This window comes from Schistocerca serialis, chromosome 12 (assembly GCF_023864345.2).
Source record: "Schistocerca serialis cubense isolate TAMUIC-IGC-003099 chromosome 12, iqSchSeri2.2, whole genome shotgun sequence".
Taxonomy (NCBI): Eukaryota; Metazoa; Arthropoda; class Insecta; order Orthoptera; family Acrididae; genus Schistocerca; species Schistocerca serialis.
Window position 1 is genome coordinate 13,258,340 of NC_064649.1, and position 26,975 is coordinate 13,285,314.

The 26,975-nt window shown below is 44.4% G+C and overlaps 1 protein-coding gene and 1 pseudogene across 1 annotated transcript in view; both read right to left on the reverse strand.

Moving 5' to 3' along the window:
* The window catches only part of LOC126428126 (uncharacterized protein TP_0369-like), a 235,149-nt gene extending 213,608 nt beyond the window's left edge, over positions 1-21,541 (reverse strand). The window contains exon 1 of the mRNA XM_050090030.1: positions 21,403-21,541. The gene's annotated coding sequence lies outside the window, so the exon portion shown is untranslated. The remainder of the gene's footprint in view (positions 1-21,402) is intronic.
* On the reverse strand, positions 8,912-9,029 carry LOC126428476 (5S ribosomal RNA; annotated as a pseudogene).
* Positions 21,542-26,975: the final 5,434 nt, after the last annotated feature.

The following is a 26,975-nucleotide window of genomic DNA, read 5'->3' on the forward strand; positions in this document are numbered from 1 at the left end:
GGAGCACTCGAATGTCACAGTGGAAACCTCCCAGACAGCTGCTTCCGGGATTCGAGCAGGTGCTCCACGGTGGCTTAATCAACGATGGTCGGCATGCCGCCTGGCCTGGGTGTAATGTAATGGTACCGTACCAACAGCCGCTATTTTGAGATTGTTTTCTTGCGCTACCAGTTTCGACGTTTCCATTGTGTCATCTTCAGACGTATAGAATAAAGTTACAAATGGTTCAAATGGCTCTGAGCACTATGGGACTTAACTTCTGAGGCCATCAGTCCTCTAGAACTTAGAACTACTTACACCTAACTAACCTAACGACATCACACACATCCATGCCCGAGGCAGGATTCGAACCTGCGACCGTAGCAGCAGCGCGGTTCCGGACTGAAGCGCCTAGAATCGCTCGGCCATAGCGGCCGGCAATAAAGTTACAAGACAGTGGAATAAACATAATAGGATGTAACACATAGTGTTACATAAATGAAAGAATGATACATATTAACGTATACAGACTGAACACAAAGGCCACCAACAAACTGGGGGGATTGTTGACTGCAAATGAAGGCGTAAAGGTCTTGTGAACAAGTGTCTGGAAATTTATCGTTGTCACGGTAGATGGCGCTGACAAATGACAGTTCCACGTGCCGAGTGTTCCTTGTGCAGCAGGCTGTGTGATTGATGCAGGGAAAGACATCACACATCCTTTTTGGGCGTTTGAGCGATCACGGGTCCTTTCAGACAGATGAAGGTCCAGGGCGGAGGACTTTGCGTGCACCAGATTTGGAGGGCCGGGTCTTACAGGATACTGAGACGAACCCTGATACAAGCTCCAGGCAGGTGGCCTGCCAACACGGTGTGCGCCAGACTACGGTTGTGTGTATCCTGCATAATCGCTACCATCCCCGTCACCTGCAGTCCTACGGAGGCCACTCTGAACACCTGCAGTGACGTGGATGCGGTGCAGCTCTGCACTGTGTTCCGGGATGTTTTGTTGCGGTTACACGCACACTGTCCATTTCCGAACACGTGTTCATAGGACATGTTTTCCTCCATTTCTGGTCAGGAATCCGTTCCTGTCTATAAAATTCTAATTAAATTTGGTCTAATATAAGCCTGTTGAAACAATAAATATCAAAACAGTAATAAAGAACTATTTATAGTTTTTCACCACATGTATAATCCTCTCCATAAAAAATCACTAAATAATATATATATATATATATATATATATATATATATATATATATATATGATGAAGTCCCATACTCCTTGACAGAGCATAGGGAAACGATGCGGGAGACCCGCACCGCCGTACTAGGCAAGGTCCTACTGGAGGTGGTTTGCCGTTGCCTTCCTCCGACCGTCATGGGGATCAATGATGATGATAAAGACGACACAACAACACCCAGTCATCTCGAGGCAGGTGAAAATTCCGTGACCCCGCCAGGAATTGAAACCGAGACCCCGTGCTCGGGAAGCGAGAACGCAATCAGTTTATCGGTTTCATTCATGTTCAAGCTGTACAAGTAAAAGAAACCAGTAATGAAGTAAAATATTCAGGCTATAGTGAAAGATGCACTATGAACATACAACATGATATTCAGACACAAAGCAAGAACATAAGTCACCTGACGGAAATAACTATGAAACAGTAGCGTATTGTAAGCATAAGTCCTATGTTTTCATTGTCTATATATATATAAGGGTATAAACGAGAAGGGTCTATTTCTTGTTACATGGAAGAAACAGGAAGAGCCGGGCAGAGTGGCCGAGTAGTTCTAGGCGCTACAGTCTGGAACAGCGCGACCGATACGGTCGCAGGTTCGAATCCTGCCTCGGGCATGGATGTGTGTCATGTCCTTAGCTTAGTTAGGTTTAAGTAGTTTTAAGTTCTAGGGCCGGCCGGATTGGCCGAGTGGTTAAAGGCGCTACAGTCTGGAACCGCACGACCGCTACGGTCGCAGGTTCGAATCCTGCCTCGGGCATGGTTGAGTCTGATGTCCTTAGGTTAGTTAGGTTTAAGTAGTTCTAAGTTCTAGGGGACTTATGACCACAGCAGTTGAGTCCCATAGTGCTCAGAGCCATTTGAACCATTTTAAGTTCTAGGGGACTGATGACCATAGAAGTTAAGTCCCACAGTGCTCAGAGCCATTTTTTGAAACACGAAGAATAGCGCCGGACTTACACCGTAAAATTGTAAGAAACGATAAACGCGTTAAAAATAAAGTAGCGAATTAATAATCGTATCGCAAAAATAACTATGAGGGCTGATAACCGAAAATGGTCGTAAAGCAAAGCAGTCAGTACTACATAATACGAATAATTCAATCCAATAGTCAAAGTGCTACAAACCATCAGAATGGAAACAGAGCAAGGAAGTGTAAAAATGTGAACCAGATGCAAGTAAAGGGAAGCATGTCAGGTGTTATATACGTAAGTATTTTGAAACCTTTATGTGAATCCACAATAAAAAATGGATATACGTATGTAGATCCTTCTCGCTTATACCCTCACATATTTGTAGACAATGAATGTGTAGGACTAATTTTTAAATTACTTTGACACTACTCTTTTATACTTATTTCTGTTAGGTGACTTATGTTCTTGCTTTATGTATGCAACCATGTTGTATGTTCATAGTATACCTTTCATTATTACCTAAACATTTTACTTCATTACTGGTTTCTTTTAGTTATGCACGTTAATATGTACCATTTGTTTCATTTATGTAAAAGTGTGGGTGACATTACGTGTTCGTCTGCTGTCTTGCAACTTTATTCTGTACGCCTGAAGATGCCGTGATTGGAACGTTGAAACCGTTTGCCTAATAAAACAATGTCAATATAACGACTGTTGGTACAGTATTATTACATTACATCGACCACACGCAGTCCTGGTCCACCAGAAGGTAGGACTGCTGTTCTAAACCCCTTCTCATCTGCGCCTGTTAGAGCTGCGCTGTACCACAATACAAAAGCTGTGCTTCCGTAGTTTTGGTACAGTACATAAATGACGTAGTAAAAGGTAAGATTACCGGCACTATTGGTAGCACTGTCAGGGAAACAAACATAAATGAATGTGTCACAGAAACAGGGAACCGACGGGATCACTTTGTTTTTGTGTTTGTTGGTTTTGCACGTAATTAGAACTGCACATGGTTAAGCGTTAGTCCATTGTATATTTTACAGCATTACAAAATATAAATTCCATTTTATGAGTAATAAAAATTACTTGATCGTATAACTACTAACTTTTATGTAACCAAAGAAATTACTTTTGATGCAGATGCAGTTTAGATCCGCAAACGCAAAAAATCTATATAGCTATGGATTTTATTTCGTAGTCAATAGAACGTCCTTCATCAAGGTCAAAGGCAAGTGTTTCCCATTATCATTCATAAGTGTGCAAGTTGTTAATAAATAAGAGAAACATGTTTTATACTCTGTAGTGCCAAAGAAACTAGTATAGTCATGCGTATTCAAGTACAGAGATATGTATACAGGCAGAATACGGCGTTGCGGTCGGCAACACCTTTATAAGACAACAAGTGTCTGGCGCAGTTGCTAGATCGGTTACTGTTGCTGCAACGCCAGGTTATCAAGATTTAAGTGAGTTTGAACGTGGTGTTATAGACGGCCCACGAGCGATGGGACACAGCACCTCCGAGGCAGCTATGAAGTGAGGATTTTCCCGTACGAGCATTTCACGAGTGTACCGAGAATATCAGGAATCCGTAAAACATCAGATCCCCGACATCGCTGCGGCCGGAAAAAGATCCTGCAAGAACGGGACCAACGACGACTGAAGAGAATCGTTCAACGTGACAGAAGTGCAACCCTTCCGCAAATTGCTGCAGATTTCAATGCTGGGCCATCAACAAGTGTCAGCGTGCGAACCATTCAACGAGACATCATCGATATGGGCTTTCGGAGCCGAAGGCCCTCTAGTGTAGCCTTGATGACTGCACCTTGATGACTGCACGACACAAAACTTTACGCCTCGCCTGAGCCCGTCAGCACCGACATTGGACTGTTGGTGGCTGGAAACATCATGTTGCCTGGTCGGACGAGTCTCGCTTCAAATTGTATCGAGCGGATGGTCGTGTACGGGTACGGAGACACCTCATGAATCGATGGACCCTGCATGTCAGCAGGGGACTGCTCAAGTTGGTGGAGGTTCTGTAATGGTGTGGGGAGTCCGCATTTGGAGTGATATAGGACCTCTGATACGTCTAGATACGACTGTGACAGCTGACACATACATAAACATTCTGTCTGATCAACTGCATCGATTCATGTCCATTGTGCATTCCGATGGACTTGGGCAATTCCAATAGGACAATGCGACACGTCCAGAACTGCTACAGAGTGGCTCCAGGAACACTCTTCTGAGTTTAAACACTTCCGCTGATCACCAAACTCCCCAGACATGAACACTGTTGAGCATATCTGCTATGCCTTGCAACGTGTTGTTCAGAAGAGATCTCCATCCGCTCGTTCCCTTACGGATTTATGGACAGCCCTGCGGGATTCGTGGTGTCCTCTCGAGCACTACTTCAGATATTAGTCGAGTCCATGCCAGGTCATGATGAGACACTTACGCGTGCTCGCAGGGACCCTACACGATATTAGACAGGTGCAGGAGTTTCTTTGGCTCTTCAGTGTCTAAGCTCGACGAAGCTTTGAAGCGATGTTTGGTGTGTTTTCTTTCGGCATTTTTTAAGGAAACTGCAGCTTCTAGTGCTATATGGCAAAGCTGTAATATCTTTTAAAATTTTTACTACAACATCCCTCTGTTTATCGTTACAAGTCAACAATTTTCGAATAAAACCTGAGTTAAACTCTGACAATTTCAATTTTGCTGTACATAATATTTGTTTTTAAGCAACGGACAGGAGGATAACTTCGTAGACCAAAAATTTTCTGCAGGTTGCGCAGCCCTTTATACATCCAAGCTCAGTTTCTAGATGATTCACCACTTCCTGCTTGTATGGGAATCTAGTAAGACTGATCGCATACACAAACAAAGCGATCGAAATGAGGTAATGCCCGACAGGTATGCAATACGTCAGACATACAGGTAAAGCATTTCCGATCTTAACTGACCAAGGCTAATGGGATAACTACCGTATTCTACGCTTATTCATTCTACCGTAGTGTACGGTAGTTTTACATCTATAACATCTGCCATCCAAGAACAAGTAACGGACTCCCCACAGAGTTCTGGAGTTAAGTATCAGCCTCGACCATTGGTCGAAGACTTGAAGCTGACGGACGAGGGAATTACCGTCCGCTGGGTAGGCTGCCGTTAACACAAAAGACTGCATGGCCTGTTGACGAGTGGCGTCGTACGATGAATCGCGGCTCTGCACTGCCTCACATGGCCGACGTTGGCCAGCACAGCGGCGATCTGGGGATAAGCCCATTCCTTCCAATGCTTTGGAGACCCACGGCAGTGTTACTCCCAGCGGAATGGTATCGGGGGCCATCGGGTATGGCTGCACGTCATGGCGTTTAGTGACTGAGAGAATTCTGCCAGCCCAACAGTACACACGGATATTCTCTATCCTCATGTTACCTCTCATGCTACCGTATCGTGGTAGTACTTCTCAACAGCAGAGGAGTCACATTAATACCACACTCTGCCAAGGTATATGAAAAGATCCTGGAAAGCAGAATCCGATCAGGGGTCGAGGACAAATTGAGAGAGGAACAGCACGGCATCAGACGTGGGAGGTCAACTGTTGACCTCGTATTTGCAGCGAGGCAGCTCCAGGAGCACCACAATAAATTTGGGGCAGACCTCGTGATGGCGTTTCTCGGCATAGAAAAGACATCTGATTGAGTCTGTAGAGAAAAGGTCTGGGGAGCCTTAGGAAATAAGAGAATGAAAAATAGTCAACAAGTAGAATGGAGGCGATGACTGTGGAAGTCTGAGTTGGGTGAAAGTGGGAAATGAAAGAATGGACTGGTTTCACAAAACAGGTGTTTTGTAACAGGGCAGTTCATTGTCGCCACACCTCTTCATTGTGGCCTTGGATGAGATAATGACTAATGTGGCAGAAAGAAACTGTAGAAGATGAAAGTAACGGTGTTTGCAGACGACTTGATGATCTAGGCAAACAGGGAAGAGGAGATTCAGGAACAGCTGGATGCTTGGGAAGAAACTGTGAGTGGGTATGGAATGAAATTTAATGTAAAAAAGTGTGAGATTCTCGTTACAAGTAGAAAGAAAGATAGACCAACTAGCGTAATAAGGACTGGAGGTGAAGAGTTTAAGTAGGTGGAGAGTCTCAGGTACTTGAGCACAGTGACAGACGAAAATGAAAGAAATGAGAAAGAGCTCAGTGAATGTGGCAGACAGGTAGAAACATTCCTGCGCAGTGTTGCAGTCCTCGTCCGGAGCAAGGCAACCCATAAAAAAGCGAAGATGTAATATGTGGAAGTTACTACAATCCAGTATTGATCTATTATTCTCAAATATGGGTAATGATTCAAACAGACGTTGGTACATTACAGGCATGTGAAATGAAGTTCCTCAGAAGTAGGATAAGAGTAACAAGGAGAGATAGGATGAAGAATGAAAGGGAAATAGTGAAACATAAACCTTTGCAGAGCAGGATAGAAACATAGAAGCTAAGGTGATGTGGACACTTAAAGAGAACGGAAAACAAGAGGATTTGCAAGAAGATTGAGAGGCGAAGGAAATGACCAGGAGTTAGATGGCTGATAGGGTGTTGAAAAAAGAGGCGAGGTCTCTACCAGTGAGAACATGGTGGGAAAATAGAATTAGATGGCGCTGCTTATGTTCCAAGCAGACCCAGCCTAGGGCTGGAAATAGTTTAAGATGATGCTTCTCCTGCTGCTGCTGATGATGACAACATTCGTCCACTCATGGGACCTGTCTCTGAAGAACTGAATGAGTGACGGTGAGCCACTCCCGTCGTCGACAAGATCTCCAGATCTCCCTCTGGTAAAACATGTGTGTGACCAGCTCGGAAGTCAATTCCGTCCCGGTGCCGGTATACCGGATATTAAGCGCCAGTTACAACATTTGTGGGCCAGTTTGCCTCAGGAGGAAATACAAGCCCTTCATTTCACCGTTCTCAAGCGAATCAGTATATGCTTGAAGAGCCAGAGAGGGTACAGCTCCATACTGACAAGTGGGCTCATAACGCCAAGTTCTTCGTAAATTTGATTCGATTTTGTACTTAACGAAATAACATCACAGACCCTGTCAAGTTACATTTTGTTTCCTCCTCCCCTTCTGGTTGCTACACTTTTTCCGTGAGACAAACACATGGATTAACTAGAAACTGTGAGGTACTTTGGAAGTAAGAAAACTAATTTGGAATTTATTGCTTAACGAATACAACAAACATTTTTCGTTGAGATTTAGTATTATAATTTAACTCGTCATTGCAACGTTTTATCTATTGTTCCGTATTTTGGGATAGCAATCCAAAAAGTTGTAAGTGTCTGATTCTAAAATGAAAACATTCATGGCTAGGAATGCTTCAATCATTAAGATACTGCCTGAGAAACCAAGTTTGGCCGGGGGTTTATTTATTCCGACTTCCTATTAGTCTATCTCCTCCTCACTCCACTCTGTATCCATGTCCACTACCCCCTCTCTCTGTCCATGTCAAACTCTTTCTATCTCCTACTGATCCTCACTCTGTCCATGTCTCCCTTCCCCGTCTGCTCCTGCCCTATCTGTCCATCTGCTGCTCCCCCCTCTAATTCCATCACCTCCTCCTCCCCCATCCGAGCATTTCCTCCGCCATCCTCTCTCTTCATCTCTTCCCCTTTCCCCTCTGTACCCGATTCCTTTTCTGCCCTCTGTCTGTTCATTTGCTATTCTTCCCTTCCTCTGTACATCTTCTCCTCCCTCTCTGTCTGTCGATCTCCTCCACACCCATCTCTCTGCCTGTCTTCCTCCCACTGTCTCTGTCCATCTCCTCCGCTTTCCTTTCTCTACGCATCTCTTTCTCTCCACTCATTCTGTCCATTTCCCCATCCCCCATCTCTGTCCATCTCCTTCTCCTCCTCCTCCGCCTCATACTTTTGCCTGTCTCCACATTGTCCCTCGCTGTCAGTTCATCTTCTCATCCTTCCTTTCCTCTTCACGTTATCACCCTCATCCAGCTGATGGTTCTTATCCCTACAGTATTTATTTCCAGATTGTAATTAATATGTGTACCACATTTCATTGGAATCGTTCCAGGGGCTTAGGATAAACCTTTTACCCGTGGCTTGGCTCGCATACACACATTTAACATATTTCACGCGTTTTCGTACACGTATTTCACCTGTATGTGTAGCGAATTTCGCTCTGTAGTTTCATTTTCTCACAGCTTAATGTTTATGACGTCTTATCTCCTAAACTATATGCTGTACAATGATATAATTTCGCCTGTACATCCAGTGATATTGTGCCTACTGTATGGTAAATGTGTTGTGAATAGAGTTAGTAGTATAGAAATAATAAATTAAAACCTGATGCATGAAGCGGCAGTTTCAGTTTTTTCCTTTCATCATTCTGTGGGGTTGTCAGTGAGAAAAAGTTTTGTAAAGGCTTGAAACTGCATCTAAAGTTTGTTGCAAGTCCCTAACTGCTTTCGTTATCAAATACTGGATGACCAAAGTATGGGTATTCTCGCGTCGTGGGATGCACTGCTTTTTCACTCCCATCTCTACCACTTTGATAGGTGGGTGGTTTTTAAAGCAAACACTCCGTCTTCAGGTCACAAATGGCCCATCGGGACCATCCGACGGCCGTGTCATCCTCAGATGAGGATGCGGATAGGAGGGGCGTGTGGTCAGCACACTGCTCTCCCGGTCGTTATGATGGTATTCTGCGACCGGAGCCGCTACTATTCGGTCGAGTAGCTCCGCAATTACCATCACGAAAACGGCAACAGCGCATGGCCGCCCGGACGGTCACCCATCCTAGTGCTGGCCACACCCGACAGCGCTTAACTTCGGTGATCTGACGGGAACCGGTGTAGCCACTGCGGCAAGGCCGTTGCCCTGAGTGGTTTTTACCTCCATAGTAATTCTTTCCAGACAGTAAATGATATGTGTACTAAGTTTTGTTGAAATCGGTGAAGTCGTTTAGGAGGAGATGTAGAACATACTGAGATACATACATAAATACATATGTACATCCGGTTTTTTTAAAAAAATTGTATCGATTTCGGCCTATAATTCCGTGATCGAATGAGTTTCTTTGAAGTACCCAAAGTTGCGTTCCCATCTGCTGAGGACATCGTCAGAGGCGATTACGACTTCCGTGAATGTCCAATCCACACCCTACATCGCTACTCCGACAGTCATAGAAGCTGCAACCATTCCTCTGTGAGTCCCCTGCAAATGGGGACGAAGCGTTTATTGTACCACGGCATTATAGCCTGGAATATTGTAATAAATTGGAATGTTTCACGTTACTAAACAGTTTAGTCCATTCCTATCGATAAAAAAATAACGAAAATGGTAAGCTTTGTCACTGACGTTACTGTGCAGGACATTATTGCCATGATTTAAATTTTTTTGTTTAGAGTTTGATATATGTGGCGACAATTTCTTTAAACTATGTTTGAAATACACTGCAAGACCTAAGTCTTTTGCACAAGTTATAGTTAAACTGATTCAAGTCACGCATATATGTCGCCAGAGCATCGACACCCTTAACGACCAATACAGGAAACAGTGTCGCAACTATTTTTTAATATACCACACGATACATTAACACATGTTACCCTATGTACGATAAATTCGCCACGCACGCTGTTTCCAAAACTACTCCAACACTTAAAGGACACAATGCTATCGGCAGCACGACACAACGAGCTATCAGGTATCTCGATCCAGTGGAATCAGTCTTCTCTTGCTTGGATGAAGAGACTTCAATTAACCACTAAATCAGGTCCATTTGAAATGGGCTTCCAGCACAATACTGACTGGAAACCCTAATGCAGGAACACTGACATGTCCTCTTTACCATTCAGCAGAAGGATCTAAATTATGACGCTTTCGCCAGTTGGCTGTTCTTCTATTTTGACTACTGCAATTTCGCTTCCAAGACATTTTTCAGAGTAATTCATTATTACTCTGTCATAATTAGTGACACTTTGTACCGTACAACACCTCAAAAACATCTTACACAACATATGACCATAAAGGCAATGTCAGTGCCCCTACTGTTGTTGTTGTCTTCAGTCTGAAGACTGGTTTGGTGCAGTTCTTCACGCTAGTTTATCTTGTGCAGGGTTCTTGATCTCTTCATAACTACTCCAGCCTACACAAATTTCAACCTGCTTACTGTTCTCGAGCCTTGGGCTCCCTTTACAATTTTTACTCCTCCCCCCTCCCCCCCTGCGCCCACTGTATCATTACAGCACAGAATAGTAAGTGATGGAAACCAGAATAATTTTATTAAACTCACATTGCATCAGGTAAAATCGAGTCATACTACAACAGAAGTAGCCGGCCCGAGTGGCCGAGCGGTTCTAGGCGCTACAGTCTGGAACCGCGCGACCGCTACGGTCGCAGTTTCGAATCCTGCCTCGGGCATGGATGTGTGTGATGTCCTTAGGTTACATAGGTTTAAGTAGTTCTAGGGGACTGATGACCTCAGAAGTTAAGTGCCATTTGAACCATATTACAACAGAGGTGGAAGTGAGAAGCGAGCCAGCATGTCACCAGTGGGGCAGGTCATCGATACATTACAACACTGTTCAGTGAGGATGTGCATTCAGCAGGAAGCAGAGTGTGACAGAAAAATGAAGGAAAGAAAACAAGCATATTCGTTAGCTCATACGAATTGTTCCAATAAACTTTATTTTCTCCACAAGAGCAAATAGTGAGGAACTGACGCAGCAGTTAACAAACAGTCTGGTAAGTGAATACAGCAGAATAAGGAGGACACATGCGGTCATTACGAACTGATCCCCGTGTCATAGCCTCATGCTAACTCCCTTTAAATATCGCAGCTCTCCAGCTCTCATCACGAGTTCATAACTGGAATTGATGCCATTCACGGTAATAGCACTCTATTGTATGATCATGATACTGTAGTGAATCTATGTCCTAGATGCTCCAGCACAGCCTATGAACTAGCCACAGATGTACTTGAGATGATGGCCTTCATCCCATGAACTTCATGCTGTTCGCTGCCTGCCATGTATGATGGAGGAACTTCCGACAACACCACATCACAAGGTTCTGCTGGCACAGAACTTCAGTCCTGAAGGCAGCAACAGGGCCTCTTGGGGTCCACGCTGAGGCGCCTTCGGGTGCTGAAACCTGCCAGGGGTAGGGAGGAGATGAACCGACCCCACCACTACCGACACCAGGAACGTTGCAGATGGGCCATCGAAGGTCATCGTAGAATTCTAGCACCTTCCAGCAGTCAGCCTGAGACCACTATCTTGACTTCATAGGACAGGTGTTTGTGCTCTGCCCTCGATAACATTAGCAAACTGACGATTCCTTCTTTCAATCAAGTTGCGCCAGTAACTTTTTTTGTTCCATTCGATTCAGTACCTCTTAATTAGCTATATGATTCATTCCATTTGATCATCAGAATTCTTGTGTAGCACTCTTTATTGTACACTTTTCATTGGCGTACCACGATACACGCCATACAAACACCTCCAGAAAGGGCTTTTTACCAGTTAACTTTATATTCAATGATAATACACTACTGGCCATTAAAACTGCTGCACCAAGAAGAAACGCAGATGATGAACGGGTATTCATTGGACAAATATACTAGAACTGACATGTGATTACATTTTCAAGCAATTTGGGTGCATAGATCCTGAGAAATCAATACCCAGAACCACCACCTCTGGCCGTAATAACGGCCTTGATACAAATGGGCATTGAGTCAAACAGAGCTTGGATGGCGTGTACAGGTACAGCTGCCCATGCAGCTTCAACACGATACCACAGTTATCAAGAGTAGTGACTGGCGTATTGTGACGAGCCAGTTGCTCGGCCACCATGGACCAGACGTTTTCAATTGGTGAGACATCTGAAGAATGTGCTGGCCAGGGCAGCAGTTGAACATTTTCTGTGTCCAGAAAGGCCCGTACAGGACCTGCAATATGCGGTCGTGCATTATGCTGCTGAAATGTAGGGTTTCGAAAGGATCAAATGAAGGGTAGAGCAAGGGGCTGTAACACTTCTGAAATGTAACGTCCACTGTTGAAAGTGCCGTCAAAGCGAACAAGAGGTGACCGAGACGTGTAACCAATGGCACCCCATACCATCACGCCGGGTGATACGCTAGTATAGCGTTGACGAATACACGCTTCCAATGTGCGTTCACCGCGATGTCGCAAAACACGGATGCGACCATCATGATGCTGTATACAGAGCATGGATTCATCCGAAAAAAATGACGTTTTGCCATTCGTGCACCCAGGTTCGTCGTTGAGTACACCATCATAGGCGCTCCTGTCCGTGATGCAGCGTCAAGGGTAACCGCAACCATAATCTCCGAGCTCATAGTCCATGCTGCTGCAAACGTCGTGCAGATGGTTGTTGTCTTGCAAACGTCCCCATCTGTTGACTCAGGGATCGAGACGTGGCTGCACGATCCGTTACAGCCATGCGGATAAGATGCCTGTCATCTCGACTGCTAGTGATACGAGGCCGTTGGGATCCAGCACGGCGTTCCGTATTACCCTCCTGAACCCACCGATTCAATATTCTTCTAACAGTCAATGGATCTCGACCAACGCGAGCAGCAATGTCGCGATACGATAAACCGCAATCGCGATAGGCTACAATCCGACCTTTATCAAAGTCGAAAACGTGATGGTAGTCATTTGTCCTCCTTACACGAGGCATCACAACAACGGTTCACCAGGGAACGCCGGTCAACTGCTGTTTGTGTATGAGAAATCCGTTGGCAACTTTCCTCAAGTCAGCACGTTGTAGGTGTCGCCACCGGCGCCAACCTTGTGTGAATGCTCTGAAAAGCTAATCGTTTGCATATCACAGCATCTTCATCCTGTTGGTTATTTTCGCGTCTGTAGCACGTCAGTTTCATGTTGTAGCAATTCTAATGGCCAGTAGTGTAAATACCACTTCTTGAGAAACGCGTTGATTGGTATTGTCAGTCTTCATTACATCCTGTATACTATGTCCAACGTCAGTTATTTTAGTTATTTTACTGCCTTAATAATAACTGTCACATTTCCTAAATCTATCTCCCTCGGCATACCCTACACAGCGAACAACAGGTGCACACATTCAACAATACCTCTCCTACACTTCTGCTCGAACAAGCTACTGTCGGCTTCAGATGTTCTCGGCGAAAATCGGCTGCTTCGTGGATAGTTTTGCAACTTTTTCAAAATTGTTTTCGATTCTTCCCCACCAGCAATATCTTCAGTTAATACACCGTACTCAGTAGCAAATACGTGGTTTATTACATCAGTACGTTTTGTTGCTTCTGATTTCTTCGCAGCAAAACGATTCCACGAATGCGTCCTGCTTTCAACGGACAGACATTTTGGCAACGTATTGTTTGAACACCGGGAAACGACTAAACCTGGAAGACAAAACTCGAACAGTCACGGTCTTTTACCACGTACAGCCACCGAATCTTATCACCCCACAAAGAGAGCAGTAGTAACGCTCTTAGGACAGCACAAGAGAGTACTTTCTTTAAAACCAGGTCTCCTTAAAAACTTTGTACGCACAGTTCAATTGAAACGACAATGATAACGAATTCTTTCACTGCATTTTGCCGCCGGCCGGAGTGGTTGCCGCCACGGTAGTTCAGCGTGTTCGGTCAGAGGGTTAGCTGCCCTCTGTAATAAAAAAATCTGAGTTAATCGATGAACAACGAACTTAAACGGATGTCTCACGACGTCCACCCCGAGGAGATGCAACGAACGATGTGTGTGATGTCCTTAGGTTAGTTAGGTTCAAGTAGTTCTAAGATCTAGCGGACTGATGAACTCAGAAGTTGAGTCCCATAATGCTCAGAGCCATTTGAACCATTTTTTTGCATTTTCCCAGTATCCTGTCAGTCATCAGAATTATGTCATGCACTTTACTTATAATTAAATCTATGACAACATTTCGCTTCATATCCCCCACAACTTGTTGCACCCAGGCGCACTGCGGTCGTTGATACTGCACTCATACTCTCCGTATGCGCGCCACACCATGCGTTCGTAGTATATTCCAAAATGCCGCGCATAAAAACGGGATTTTCCGCTGTTCATACCTCGGGTTCAGTTATTGACAAAATGGTGGGGCCAGATGTTTAGGACAGCCCTTGGCCTAGGACTATTTGTGTACTCAACAGAACCATCATCTTAGTGTCACTGTCCTACAGTGCGTGCTAGAACAATGAATGTTCCATACTTCCTCCTGCTAGGGCTAGATGCGAATTATGAAGTCATCACAAGTTCATGGGCAGTTCCTCGGAAAACCTCCAAAAGGTTTATTTTTACTGTATTTTCGTCATTACCAGCGGACCAAAACCCACCCGCGTATTTCGAGACGGCTGCGCACAGCAAATGACAGTCATTTTTACGAAGTATTCCTAAGATCCAGATCTCGAGCAACCTTGGCAATTTTCTTTATATCTTTATCCGTGACACAGACGTTCAAAGTCACCCTACTTGTTCACGTAAAATCCGGTGTGAAGCGGAAATGTAGTTGATAAGATGACGCAGCACGGAGAAATACGCCGTAAAGTGTCTCCGTTATCATCTTGGAACGTCACTTTGTCGTACCGAAGCACGTAAACTCCGGTCTGTCTCGTAAAATTAGGTTTGCGTTATTTTAATTTCACATAAGTAAACTGTCTTAATTTTACTGAGGAATACATTTCTTTTCATATGAGTTACATCTCCTGCTGCACCAGGGAAAAGAAGGAAAGCAGCGGAAAAATGTTCCTATGAGAGCACAAAAAACGGAAGATTCCACAACAAACTTGCGATCTCTCTTGAGGAGAAAACATAAAACTTAACGTTTCATTGAGCGTCTACGATAAAAGCAGAAGATATGTGATCTGCCGCCCGTGTCTGCATAGTAGGCATCTTTATCTGCTTGCAGCCCTTGAGAACGGACAAATTAATACGAAAAACGGAGTTCTCAACCCCAGTTTTCGCTCTTCAAAACTGGCTTCTGATAATGTCCAAACAGATTACATCACTTTGGAGCACATTTTCGAAGAATTAGAATCAGTAGAAGAATAATGGTGATTTGCTGTAGCATTCAATCGCTCATCACTTTCGAGAAAAGCGGCAAACGGAGACAGACTAAGTTTTCTTTTATTTGTCTATTTAATTCAATATTTTGTTTCTGTGTATCTTGAAACGCAGGTATTCAAAATTTTTCCATCATTCTTCGGCTTCTGCGTTTATTACAGGAACTAATAGGAATAAAATACTGAAAATCGGTTATTTCATTTACCGGTTATTCTGAGCGGTTTTAACGATCAGGTTAAACTGATTTCGAAACGAACCGAAATTTGTTGTTTCAGCGATAACCTCCGTCCCCGCGCTGTAGTATGCGGGAAAGTGTCTCTGAGTGATTGTATTTATTTATTTAACCTGATCAGATTAGAGCCATCAGGCCCTCTCTTACATCGGACCAGTGTTCCACACATGCAGCATTTCACACATGAGAGTTACTTCATGACAATAGTTTAACTGAGAAAATTAGATTACTCTAGTGACAATATGAATAAAGAGTAGTGACTAAAACCTAATAAAGTAAATGCGGGAGTATTTTTACAACAGGTGCTATACATACAGATTATGATAAAAGCAATAATAATAATAGTAAAAAAAATCAAATAATAATGATAAACATGCGAAAAATTGGCAATAGTAACGAAGATTTGTGCAGATGTACATTAATATCTTGGTGTGTAAAGTAGATGTTTACTAGTATAGCGAGTTTTGGGGAAGGGAGATTTAAGGAGGGGGAAAGAGGGAAGTAATGAGGTGAAGTGCATTCATGTACACAGGAAGGCATTACTGATGCCTAAGTAGATACGTCATTGACTGTTTTTGGAAGCCGGACTCGTTTTTAAGTTCCCTAATATAACGAGGGAGGTTATTCCAGAGTCGGGTTCCCGCTGCTGTAAAGGACTTGGAGAAGGCGACTGAGGGATGCAGTGGAACAGAGATTTTATTATAATGGGAACGTGTGCTTCTGTCATGTTGTTCCGACATGAGCGTTAGGGACGGGGAGAGATATGAGGGACAGTGTACATTTATAAGGCAGTAGATGAGACAGAGTGTACGGAAATCTCTGCGTTTGTCTGCACACAGCCAGGACAATTTTGCACATGCTGGTGAAATGTGATCAAAAAGTCGAACGTCACAGATATATCGGACGCAGGCATTCATGACCAGTTCCAGACGTCACGAATTTTCCTGAGAGAGTCCTTGTAGGATAATATCGCTGTAGTCAATGATTGGGAGTATAAGCGTTTGTACTAATTTCTTTTTCAGATCGAAAGGGAAGAGTTTTTTATATTTTTGTAGGACATGAAGGGATGCTGATGCTTTTTTGCACACTGCAGTTACGTGCTCTGTCCAATTTAGATTTTCATCTATTATTACTCTCAAACTCTTTGCTGGGGGAGAGAAGTTAATATATTTTGTTCCATTTAGGATAAGAGATGGTATCGATTCCCGATGTTTTGGGCTAATGAGCTTAGAGTGACCAACAAGTACCGCTTGGGTTTTAGATGGGTTTAGTTTTAGACCTATGTCCTGTGCCAATATTGACAGTGCATCGAGGTTAATATTGAAATTTTCAATAGCTTTCTTGAGATTCTTTGGTTTCACACTTAGATACAACTGAAGGTCATCAGCATACATATGATATTTGCAATAGGTCAGAACCGATGACACATCATTGACATACAGAGAGAAGAATATAGAACCCAATACTGAGCCTTGGGGAATGCCTGACACAACCTGCCGCCATTGTGATTTTATATTCCCAGACAGGACGCGTTGCTGACAAGACGTCATGTATGAGCGAAACCATTGCACTGCACTTGGTGAGAAATTTAGACCGCTAAGTTAGACTAGTAAGATGTCGAAGTCGACAGTTTCAAATGCTTTGCTGAAATCTGAGAAGCAAATGATAGTCGCTTCTTGTCTGCCCATGGCAAGTTTCAGGTCAAAGGTATAAGATGATTTCTGCAGCGTTTCTATTTGGTTTGATGAATGGCAGAGTGCACTGAATTTGTCGAAATGTAAGCTAACGAAGAGGAGTAGGAAAAATATTCTGTACCGTTCGAATACATATTAGTAACGTCCTGATTCACTCTGTCACGTCGATTAAATATCTAGGCAAAGAGATACGAAATGAAACGAACATCTAAGGATTGTAGTGGGGAAGGCGAATGGTCCACTTCTGTTTATTGGGAGAAGTCTATGAAAGTGTGGCGGAGACCACTGCTGGAACATTAGTGCGACCCATTGTTGAGTACTGTTGGAGTGTTTGGGATCCGCACCAGATCGGATCAAAGGAAGACATCGAAACAGTTGAGAGGCGCGCGCGAGCCGCTGGATTTGTTACCGGTAGGTTAACTGGCAAGTATGACGCAGATGCCCAGTGAATTCAAATGAGGATCCCTGGAGGAAAGGCATCATTCTTTTCGCGAAACACCGTTGATAGAATTCAGAGATGCATACTTTACAGAACTCTGAAGCAGTGAAATCCAGATGTTAAAATGCAGACACCAGACGCTGCAACTAAAACTACTGCGAAACCAGTCAACTTTATGTTCAAATGTTACACCCATTTCAAAACCTGGATTTTATTGCTTGAAAGTTCTGTAAACTATATGTACGTATGTTAGCTGGGGCTGCCCTCGGTTTAAAATTATCTGCCATTTTATACATGAGATTTCATTACACTGCAGGAGCCTCCACGAAGATTGCGTTCACCACTCGAACAACAAGCAATCGGGCGCCCCTGGAAACGACCTAGTCGGCCAATCCTGCAAACACCGGAGCACCAAAACCAAAGATGACAAAACAACTCTCCGAAGAGACTAAAAAAAGGCCTTTATCAAGACCATCACTAGTGACAAATTCCTGCAATATTGAAGGCTTATCTGTAAATAAAGAAATTTTATTATCTGACATGTGCAAACGAAACAACTGTGATGTTTTAGTGATACAAGAAACACACAGAGCACCAACTAGCCATAGACCAAAAATACAGGGCATGAAATTAGTTCTTGAGAGACCACACGAAAGGTACGGAAGTGCTATATTTGTGAAACCGAACTTAGACGTATGCTCCTGTGCTCTGACCTGCGAAGAAAATATAGAAATTTTAACTATTGAGCTACATTCATGTACTGTAACATCCGTGTACATACCACCCAGTGCGAGGTTCAAATTTACGGAGCCTGGAAATTTCCATTCAAAAAACATTAAAGTTGTACTAGGAGATTTTAACTGTCACGGTCTCGCATGGGGTTATAAAGAGACAAATGACGATGGCGAAATGCTGGAGATCTGGGCAGACCAGGCTAAACTGAAATTGATACATGACCCAAAGTTGCCTGCATCATTTAACAGCGGAAGATGGAAACGAGGATATAATCCAGATAACATCTTTGTCTCCCAAAAGGTATCCCTGCAAACAGTAAAGCAAATCGAGGACCCAATTCCAAGATCGCAACACAGAGCAATAACTTGCTGCATTACTGCAGTAATCAAATCAGATGTAATGCCCTTCAAGAGACGCTTCAACTGCAAAAAAACTCATTGGGAACTTTTCACACAGGACCTTGATAAGGAGATCGTGGAAATTAAACCAGAGATACAATTATATGAAACTTTTATTGACCTTGTCAAGAAAATCTCTCGACGGCGCATACCTAGAGGGTGCCGCACCCAGTATATCGCTGGACTCAATGGTAGCAGCAAGGAAGCTCCGAAAAAGTATGAAGAACTGTACAATAAGGACCCCTTCTCAGAGGAAACGATCCAGGCAGGTGAGGTACTGATGTCTGGTATCTCTGAAGCGAGAAAGGAAAAGTGGTGCAACCTCCTACAAGAGACGGACATGAAGCACAGCAGTAGGAAGGCATGGAAACTGCTCAAAAGTCTCAGCAACGACCCAACAGAACCACAACCAAGTTACAGTGAAGTTACACCTGATCAGATAGCTCGCCAACTACTCATGAACGGAAAAACTAAAAGGAAGATCAGGAATGGCAAAATTAAAAGAAAATTGAACGAGGAGATTAGCTTCCTAGCTCGCCCGTTCTTCATTCAGGAGCTACAAGATGCCATCAACGATTTGAAAAACAATAAGGCCGCTGGCCTCGACGATCTGAGATCTGAGCAAATTAAACATTTTGGACCGGGAGTACAAGCATCGATCCTAGAGCTAATGAATAACTGTATTACAACAATGCAAATTCCTAAACTGTGGAGGAAAGCTCGGGATATTGCGTTACTAAAACCAGGGAGAGACCCAGCTGAAGCTAAAAATTTCCGGCCTGTCTCACTGCTTTTTCATTTATTTAAAGTGTTGGAGCGAATGATCCTCAAACGCATAGCTGATTTCGTGGACAAAGCCCTCATTAACGAACAAGCTGGATTTCGACCAGGAAAATCATGCTGTGGACAAATCCTTAATCTCACACAGTACATCGAAGACGGCTATCAGAGGGGAGAAGTAACTGGGGTCGCATTCCTGCATCTCAGTGCTGCATATGACACAGTTAACCGTAAGTTGCTTACCCAGAAAGTGTATAATGTCACTAAGGTCTACACCCTTTCTAGGTTTGTGCAATGCATGCTACAGAACAGACGCTATTATGTAACCTTACAATCTAAAAACAGCCGATTGAGGACACAGAAAAATGGACTTGCACAGGGCTCCAATATTATTTAACATCTATACCAATGATCTTCCCATCAGCCACCAGACACGAATGTTCATGTATGCTGATGATGCAGCAGTGGCCACACAGGATGAAACCTGTGAACAAGTGGAGGAGAATCTCACAGGAGCCTTAACAGAACTTGCTACCTATTACGACGGCAATAATCTCAAACCAAACCCTAGTAAATCTCAAGTATCCGCCTTCCATCTTAGGAACAAACAAACCAAACGGAAATTCCGAGTCATGTGGCAAGGGGAAGAGCTGAAACATGCAAACAGCCCAAAATACCTGGGAGTAACATTGGACAGAGCACTTACTTTTAAGCAGCACTGTCACAAGACTAAAAAAAAAGGTCTGTGCCAGGAACAACATACTGCAGAAGCTAACAGGTTCATCGTGGGGCGCTCAACCACATGTTTTGCGCACCACGGGTCTGGCGCTGAGTATCTCAGCAGCGGAATACGCGGCGCCAGTTCGGAGGAACTCTGCTCACACTAAGCAAGTTGACGTCATCGTAAACGAAACTGTACGTATTGCCACAGGATGCCTCAAACCAACTCCCACAGACATCATTTATCCCATCATAGGCATAGCATCACCCACTATCCGCAGACAAGTAGCCGCCGAGATCGAAAGATCAAAACAAAAGAATGATCCTCTACACCCGATGCATAAGCACCGAAAACAACGTGTCCGGCTGAAATCCCGCAGGAGTTTCATTGAAACTACTGAAGAGTTCGCCACCAAGTCCGTCGCAAGGCGGCTATCTCTTTGGGAAGAAATGGTGCCACACTCCACAATGGAACTACTTGAGGAGGGATCTGCAGGATTTCAACTACCTTTTACAACTTGGAAGTCATTAAACCGGCTGCGCACTGGAGTAACTGGGTGCAAATCAAACCTATTTAAATGGGGTTACAGTGATAGCGATAGGTGTGAATGCGGAGCAATACAGGACTTGGACCACCTACTGATTTGCCCAGATATGTCTATAACATGCACTAAAGATGATATTTTGAAAGTCAATGACAAAGCAAACTACGTTGCTAATTACTGGGAAGGAAAGATATAATTGGTGCATCCGGATACGGAAGAAGAAGAACAATTACATTCATAACTTTACATAAGCGGAATTTTATGGATTTCTTTTTTACTGCCGAGTTGGACACCCCCAATACAGATACTCGTTTTTCTTTCCTACTTTTGTGACTGGATTAGGAAAGGGAATGACTTGCCGTAGTACAAGGTACCCTCCGCCGTGCACCGTGTAAGGGCCTGTGGAGTGCGTTTGTGTATGCAGATGCTTAGAGTTGTTTGGGCTAGGTACCAGACAAAGTGCGTTAAGGTCGTGTCCTCTGCCTGCTCCGGAGAGATGTAAACAAACCTGTTGTGTGGAGCCCTATACACACATGGCTACGCCCGCTACTTGACGCTGGGGTGCTTACACGCGCAGCGTTCTCGGTATCTTTAGACACCAGACGCGCGTGGCCGCCTTACCTGTCTAGCGAACGCCTCCTGCCGCCGACCAATCACAGCCGCGCATCAACAGGTGTCTGCCCCGCGTTCACTACTCGCCGCCTCGCCTCGCTACGCACTCGACGCACGGAACGCACAAAGCACACGCAGCGGCCGCCACACACAGACTGGATCACTGGTCAGGGGTGACGGGAAGCGGGGAATGGTGGGGGGGAGGGGGGGAGACCGGCCGCACCGCTTCTGCAGGCCCCCTTCCCTCTCCCCTCACACCACATCGTGGGCTGCGTCTTCTAGAAGCAACGCCGCCCCCGCGTCTGCAACAGGAGACCTGCTGCACCAGTGACGTCGTCCGAGCTGATCTATATCTACTTACGTGTACACTAAGGAGACGGAAGTTACCGGATAGCGACATGCACATATACAGAAGGCGGTAGTGTCCCGTATACAAGGTATACAGGGTGGTTCGTTGATCGTGACTGGGCCAAATATCTCACGAAATAGCGTCAAACGAAAAAACTACAAACAGCGAAACTTGTCTAGCTTGAAGGGGGAAACCAGATGGCGCTATGGTTGGTCCGTTAGATGGCGCTACCACAGGTCAAACGGATATCAACAGCGTTTTTTAAAACAGGAACCCCCATTTTTTATTACATATTCGCGTAGTACGTAAAGAAATATGAATGTTTTAGTTGGACCACTTTTTTCGCTTTGTTGTAGATGACGCTGTAATAGTCACAAACAAATGGTTAAAATGGCTCTGAGCACTATGGAACTTCTCAGGTCATCAGTCCCCTAGAACTTCGAACTACTTAAACCTAACTAACCTAAGAACGTCACACACATCCATGCCCGAGGCAGGATTCGAACCTGCGACCGGAGCGGTCTCACGGTTCCAGACTGCAGCGCCTGCAGTCATGCACTGTGCGGCTGGTCGCGGCGGAGGTTCGAGTCCTGCCTCGGGCATGTGTGTGTGTGTGTGTTTGTCCTTAGGATAATTTAGGTTAAGTAGTGTGTAGGCTTAGGGACTGATGACCTTAGCAGTTAAGTCCCATAAGATTTCACATTCACAGACTGTAGCGCCTAGAACCCCTCGGCCACCACGGCCGGCTCTCAGAAACATATGGCGCACAATTTTAGACGACAGTTGGTAACAGGTACGTTTTTTAAATTAAAATACAGAACGTAGGTACGTTTGAACATTTTATTTCGGTTGTTCCAACGTGATACATGTACCTTTGTTTAACTTATCATTTCTGAGAACGCATGCTGTTGCAGCGTGATTACCTGTAAATACCACATTAATGCAATAAATGCTCAAAATGATGTCCATCAACCTCAATGCATTTGGCAATACGTGTAACGACATTCCTCTCAACAGCGAGTGGTTCGCCTTACGTAATGTTCGCACATGGATTGACAATGCGCTGGCGCATGTTGTCAGGCGTTGTCGGTGGATCACGATAGCAAATATCTTTCAACTTTCCCCACAGAAAGAAATCCGGGGACGTCAGATCCGGTGAACGTGCGGGTCATGGTATGGTGCTTCGACGCCCAATCCACTGTCATGAAATATGCTATTCAATACCGCGAGCTATGTGCCGGACATCCATCATGTTGGAAGTACATCGCTATTCTATCATGCAGTGAAACGTAGTAACATCGGTAGACCATTATGTAGGAAATCAGCATACATTGCACCATTTTGCCATCGATAAACTGGGGGCCAATTATTGTTCCTCACATAATGCCGCATCATACATTAACCCGCCAAGGTCGGTCATGTTCCATTTCTCGCAGCCATCGTGGACTTACCGTTGACCAATAGTGCATATTAGGCCGGTTTACGTTACCGCTGTTGGTGAATGACGCTTCGTCGCTAAATAGAACGTGTGCAAAAAATCTGTCATCGTCCCGTAATTTCTCTTGTGCCCAGTGGCAGAACTGCACACGACGTTCAAAGTCGAGCCATGCAATTCCTGGTGCATAGAAATATGGTACGGGTGCAATCGATGTTGATGTAGCATTCACACCGACGTTTTTGAGATTCCCGATTCTCGCGCAATTTGTCTGCTACTGATGTGCGGATTAACCGCGACAGCAGGTAAAACACCTACTTGGGCATCATCATTTGTTGCAGGTCGTGGTTGACGTTTCACACGTGGCTGCACACTTCCTGTTTCCTGAAATAGCGTAACTATCTGGCGAACGGTCCGGACTCTTGGATGATGTCGTCCAGGATACCGAGCAGCATACATAGCACACGCCCGTTGGGCATTTTGAACACAATAGCCATACATCAACACGATATCGACCTTTTCCGCAGTTGGTAAACGGTCCATTTTAACACGAAGCAAATACCGTCCGCACTGGCGGAATGTTACGTGATACTACGTACTTATACGTTTGTGACTATTACAGTGCCATCTACAACAGAGCTAAAAAAGTGGTCCAACTAAAGCATTCCTATTTCTTTATGTACTACACGAATATGTAATAAAAATGGGGGTTGCTATTTGAATAAACGCAATTGATATCAGTTTGACCTATGGCAGCGCCATCTAGGGGGCCAACCATAGCAGCATCTGGTTTCCCCCTTCAAGCTAGACGAGTTTCGTTCTTTGTAGTTTTTTCGTTTGACGCTTATTTCGTGAGATATTTGGCTCTGTCACCATCAATGGAGCACCCTGTATAAGGGGAGTGCGTTGGCGGGACTGTCATTTGTACTCGTATGATTCATGTGAAAAAGTTTCCGATGTGATTATGGCCCTACGGCGGGAATTAACAGACACTGAACGCGGAATGGTAGTTGGAGCCAGAAGCCTGCGACATACCATTTCGGAAAGCGTTAGGGAAGTCAGTACTCCGAGATCCACAGTGTCGAGACTGTGCCGAGAGTACCAGATTTCAGGCATTACCTCTCACCTTGGTCAATGTAGCGCCAGACAGGCTTCGCTTAACGACCGAGTGGCGACTTTTGCGTAGAGTTGTCAGTGCTAACAGACAAGCAACATTGCGAGATATGACGGCACAAATCAATGTGGGAGGTACGACGAACGTACCCTGTAGGAAAGTGCGGCCAAGTCCGGAGTTAATTGGCTACGGCGACAGGCGACAGACGCAAGAGCCTTTGTTAACGGTGCGACATCACCTACAGCGTCTTTCCTGGGGTCGTTACCGTATCGGTTTCACCCTTAGACGACTGGAAAACCGTTTCCTGGGATGATGAGTCCCGATTTCGAATGTGGTGTAGGCCCCACGAAGCCGTGGACCCAATTTATCGCCGGCCGTTGTGGCCGAGCGGTTCTAGGCGCTTCAGTCCGGAACCGCGCTGCTGCTGCTGCGGTCGCAGGTTCGAATCCTGCCTCGGGCATGGATGTGTGTGATGTCCTTAGGTTAGTCAGGTTTATGTAGTTCTAAGTCTAGGGGAATGATTACCCCAGATATAAAGCCCCATAGTGCTTAGAGCCATTTGAACCATTTTGAACCCAATTTATCAACAAGGCACTGTGCAAACTGATCGTGGCCCCATAATGGTGCGAGCTGTGTTTGGATGGAATGGACTGGGCCCTCTGGCCCAACTGAACCGATCAATGACTGTAAATGTTCATGTTCGGCTACTTGGAGTCCATTTGCAGCCTTTCACGGACTTCATGTTCCCAAACAACGATAGAATTTTTAAGCATGACAGTTGCCATGTCACCAAATCACAATGGGTTTGAAGGACATTCTGGACAGTTAGAGCGAATGATTTGGCTTCCCAGATGGCCCGACATGAAGCCCATCGAACGTAACGGGACGTAATCGAGAGGTCACTTCGTGCACAAAATCCTGTGCCGGCAACACGTCCGCAATAATGGCTCAGTATTTCTGCAGCTTTACTGTATGTTTCAGAAGGATGTAGGTTGCAGTAGGTACTGGGAGATGAAGAAGCTTGCACAGGATAAAGTAGCATGGAGAGCTGCATCAAACCAGTCTCAGGACTGAAGACCACAACAACAGCAACATTTCTGCAGTATACCTGCAGCGACTGGTTGAGCGCCGAGCGATACGGTATTGCGGAGTATTCGATGACTTTATATGTGTATGTGTGTATAAATACGCTGCAATCCACTGATAAGTGGATGCGAAAGGATACTTAACCATAGCAGCATCTGTACTCCGGAAGCCACCTTACGGCGCGAAGCTTTGTGTACGACGATCACTTCCCCCCATTCTTGCTGCAGTCTGCAATGCTTAGACCAGATATATTTTCTTTTTTTCTCCTCAAACAATTATAGTCTCGGTCCGGTACACAGGAAGTTTCATATCAGCGCACACTCCGCTGCAGAGTGAAAATCTCATTCTGGAAACATCCCCCAGGCTGTGGCTAAGCCATGTCTCTCGCAATATCCTTTCTTCCAGGAGCGCTAGTTCTGTAAGATTCGCAGAAGACCTTCTGTGAAGTTTGGAAGGTAGGAGACGAGGTACTGGCAGATGTAAAGGTGTGAGGACGGGGTGTGAGGCTTGCTTGGGTAGCTCAGATGGTACAACACTTGCCCGCAAAAGGCAAAGTTTCCGACTTCGAGTCTCGGTCCGGCACACAGTTATAATCTGCCAGGAAGTTTCATATCAGCGCACACTCCACTGCAGAGTGAAAATCTCATTCTGGCAACAGAAACTAGTTATCGTGTTCCAATTGTTAAAGGAGAAAAAAAGAAAATATATGCGGTCTAGATATTAAAAAAAAATTATTTCTGTTTACTGGTACCTATTTTAGGTGTTTTATAATCGCTTATTATCTGAAGCTGTTATTACCGACAAACAAATAAACATTATAAAGTCAGGTGTCCTTGGTCAGTTTTGTGTGCCTGAAAACTGTATTTAAACTTTGCAAATAGACGAAAAAAATTGTAGAAAACGACTGCATAATGTTAATTATAACCCGTCTTGATTGCAAAATGTTTATTCACTTACCGGTTTCGGTTCCTCCAGAACCATCTTCAGATCTGAAATGACAATGATACTAATTTACTATTTCACAAATGCAAGCCTGTTTCGTCCTATCAGATCAACATCAAGTGTACCGGCTCGCGGCACAACACGGAAATAGCGGGAACCACGGAATCAGACCATGGAGGAAAACAAGTCTACACCAGCGCCATGGATATAGAAATCGCCCTTTGTTTTCGATCGTACAAAAACGATAATTCTATTATGTATTTCAATTTTGACAAGTACGGATTTCAACCTTGAGAAGTATTGATCTTAAGTAAGTATTTTTAGAGAGAAAAGCAAATTAGAAAAATCTACTTAATACAGTATGTGCATATGTAATGTAACAAATGTACAAGACGCCACCTGTCGGTAAGAGTTTTATAATTAATATAAATGACGTGCATTCTGCCAACCAATTTAATGTGACGCAGCATGTGAAGGTAACTGAGCGTGGACGGGTTACTCCTGTAACCGAAATTGCAGGTACGTTCTGGTACATTTGATGTTGATCAGATAGGACGAAATATGCTTGCACCTGTGAAATAGTAAATTAGTATCATTGTCATTTCAGATCTGAAGATGGTTCTAGAGGAACCGAAACCGGTCATGTGAATAAACAT